This window comes from Antechinus flavipes, chromosome 5 (genome assembly GCF_016432865.1).
Source record: "Antechinus flavipes isolate AdamAnt ecotype Samford, QLD, Australia chromosome 5, AdamAnt_v2, whole genome shotgun sequence".
In the NCBI taxonomy this organism is placed as follows: domain Eukaryota; kingdom Metazoa; phylum Chordata; class Mammalia; order Dasyuromorphia; family Dasyuridae; genus Antechinus; species Antechinus flavipes.
In genome coordinates this window covers 130872567-130876403 of record NC_067402.1, presented here as the reverse complement: position 1 = coordinate 130876403, position 3837 = coordinate 130872567, and positions in this window count along the sequence as shown.

Below are 3837 nucleotides of genomic sequence, written 5' to 3'. Positions count from 1 at the left end.
GGATAGGGGAAGGAGGGGAAGATTAGAACACAAGATTTTGCAAGGGTTAATATTGAAGACATTTTAAAAAGAAAGAAATAAAGGGGAAAAAAAGAAACAGCTTATGAATCACCTTCTACATGAAAGTCTTTCTTTATCCGCAAGGTTTCCTCAAATCACCATGTTTTCATTTCGTATATAATCTGGTCAAACTTATACAAATGCATGTTGGGTCATCCATTAGATAGGTACCTTTGTTTTTATATCTCCATACAAGGTACTTAATGAATGTGTGTTAATTGCCTTCTCTTTCATTGTTAATTAATATGTACACATTCACAATTAGTGCATAATACATACATAATATACATTTATCATTTTTAATTCACTAAAATGCAGCTAATCAGACAGTTTATCATCTTGAAGTTAAATGTAAGCGGGGAAAAGTATAATTACAAATGTTTTATTTTCTAAGAAATTCAAAGTAGGATTAGAGAAGACATTAATATGTTACCACAAAAAATAAAAAAAAGAGGATTATCTACTCTAGGCATCTCTGATGTATACATGAACATGATAAAATTGGACTATTAGAATTGTTAGCCTGTAAGAATAGTATTATTACTCACTAATCAGATAAACAGATATTTTACTAAAAAACTATATTAAAGCAATAAATAGTTTAAAAGAACACAGATGAAAGTTATAAAGCTAAATTTTACTTCTCTTTCTAGACTTCTACTTAGAAAAATCATTGGATGAATAAATAAAAAATATCTAAGACTTTGCTATGTTCTCACAAAAGTTGTTTTAACTTTTGTCCTTGAAAAGGACATCAGAGAGGTGATGCTGTTAAAGTCTAGATTTGGGGTAACTAATTGAAATTAGGGTTTAGTTGAGGTCTAGTGGCAGGTTTGGGCTAGAGGGAGTCAAACAGAGCTCCCCTGCAACCCTCTTGGATTCGATGCAAGGATATGGCAGTAAATGAGGTCTAGTAGTGGTGCAATAAAGGCATTTATTGGCCCGAGAGCTAGATTAATAAAAGAGGTTTATTATTGGGTTTGGAAGTAAGGAGATAGGTGAAGGTAGAGATAAGGAAGGCACCGGACAGAGGGTCCTCACATGGCTAGCATGTTTGGAATCTCTGACAAAGGGGGGGTTGTGGCCCTTTTATAATGGGAGATTTAGCTCGAGGGGCTTTTGGGTGTAGCTCCAAAGTTGGCTCAGATCCGGGTGGGGCTGGGACAGATCCCGATCTTCTATTGGAATTCAAAGGGACCAGGATTTGTGAGTTAAAGGGTAATTACATTAACTAGGGGGAGGGGGGGTTAGAAATCAAAGATAGGAATATCATGAAATGCAAGTGAATTGGATTTAAGTGAGGGAGGGCCGTGCAAAGGCTGCTGCTCCAGGGGCATCTGGGTCCAGTATCCTGGTATAGATCAAGAGGACTGGACTGGAGATGGCCTGGATGAAATGGCTATGCTCTAGACCTTGTCACCTCGGGATCCAAGCACAAAATGAATACAAAAAGTCCTTGCCCTCAAGAAGCTTACATTCAAATAAAGGAAGACAACATATGCAAAGGAGTGATGACTAGGGAGGGATGTTTTTGACTGAGAAGTCAAAAGGATGGTGAGCTAAACCACAGAGTAATTAACGGACATGACCTTTTCAAAAATGCCAGTATTGATTTGATAACTATTCATAAAACTAAATCTGGAACACAGAGGGCTGGGGACGGTGCTGAAGAAAGGTACATGCCCACATGGCATGCGGATCTGTGTATCTTGGACATCTTGAGGTTACAGGTAACTTTTGCCATCTAGTAAGCACGGCCTCAGAATGAGAAACTGAGGTCAGAGGAATGGCATGGAGATAGTGAGAAAGCAGATATTATAATATAATGCTAACTATAGTATAAAATGATGTAATATAACATACAATTATATAATAAATATAATACCAGATATAAACTTAGACTGAGGCAGCTAGATGGTGCAGAATTCCAGGCCTGGAGTCAGGAAGACTCATCTTGCTCAATTCAAATCAGACACATAGTAGCTGGGTGACCTTGGACAAGTCACTTAGCCTTAGATAAGTCAGTTTCCTCATCTGTAAAATGAGCTGAAGAAAGAAATGGCCAAGAAAATCCCCAACATTTTATTTGGTTTAATTGGTATAGAAGATTCCTAATGAAAAAACTCCCTCTGATTCTGATAGACAACAATTCTATATCAATCTGAGAAGATTGCTTGGGGACATTGAGATGTGCCTTGCTTCCTACTAAAAAGCTGTATCATCTGAGTTGGGACTTGAAGTAAGGTCAGTACTTAATCAACTACACTATAGTCCCTATCTAACCGTAGAGATCAATAAGCTGGACATCACCAATCTTGAAATTTAGCCAGATCTACCTTCAGAAAACATCATTTCAGCAGCTAGCCCTATTAAAATTCTGTTTAACTTTTATTAAACTGGAGTTATAATATTCATAACAATGTCCTCAATGGTATTCTGAGACTTCAGTAATTAGGAAGGAAGCATGACATAAAGGATGTGGAACAAATTTAAGATGTGCATATCATTATATCATTCCGATAATAATTTCTTTTTTTACCTCAGGAAGTTTTTTTCATCTACCTCAGCGTGCTTTAGAAACATCAACTCATTAATCTTCACAAGTCCTATCAAAACTACAGAGAATTATCATTGCTGCCATGACACATGGGCAAACTGAAACACCTACAGATGTGGTGACTTTTCCAAGCTTCCTTATTCACCTTTTTTTTTTTAACAAAACAAGGAAAAGATTTCCTTAGACTTCAAAAAAAAAAAAAAACTAACAAAATATATAAGGTTTCTACAGAACTACAGAGTTTATACTTTATCTTCTACTTAATACTTCCCTGTCCAAGGTACGTTAATAGCCCTACTAAAACAAACAAACAGCAACAAAACAAAACAAAAAAGGATCAACAAGAGTTGTATTTAACTTTCTCAACTCCTTTGATTGCTCTTTTCTGTATTTGTTCACTACTTGTGGTAGACATTCTCCTAATTCATTGGAGGATTTGAGAGACTTCACTTACCCTCAACCTGGTTTAGCCCAAACCAGAGCGTAGTCATGTGCATGCTATAGGTTCTTGAAGCCACTGGAGAAAGGTGGGATCAGACGGACACCAAAGATGGAAAGCCGCTTTAGAAAGAGCTCAGCTTTACTCTCAGGAGAGATCTTAATCTTTCCTGAACATATCCTCCACACCCTTTCTTGCTCCTAAAGCTGTGCCCTCCCCTCATTGTATTTACCTCCTCCCAATTCTGTAAATTTACTTTTTTGTCCCTAAATCTACTCTTAAAACAAGATTTGGGAAATCCATTTGAAAATCCACAAATATCTGTTACTGCTTCACTTCCTTTGGGGCATTTGCATTTCAACTAGGGCAGGATCCTTATATTAAAGGAAAGAAGCCGATTCAAGTTTTTGTAAGTGCCTTAAGGGAGAATTTGGGTGGGTGGGGTGGGGTGGGGTGAGGTGGGGTGGTCAATGGCAATTTCCCAGCAAGCCATACGCTCTCCTTACTCTGCAAACTCATAATCATAAATTATCATGTACCGGACATAATGATTTCTGTTTTATAAACTCCCAAGTGAAAATTTCCCTTTCTTCTCGTCAAAGAAAAGAATGACTCCACAAAATAAAGCATCTAGATTAATACTTTATCTAGATTTAACTAGATTTACAGCGAGCTCTTCAAGTAAACATCAGTTTTCTCCTTTACCTTCCCCCACAGAACCAGCTAGCTAATTTTTGACCTCTTCAGCAAAAACTACAAAAAAGCAGGGAAGAGGCAAGAA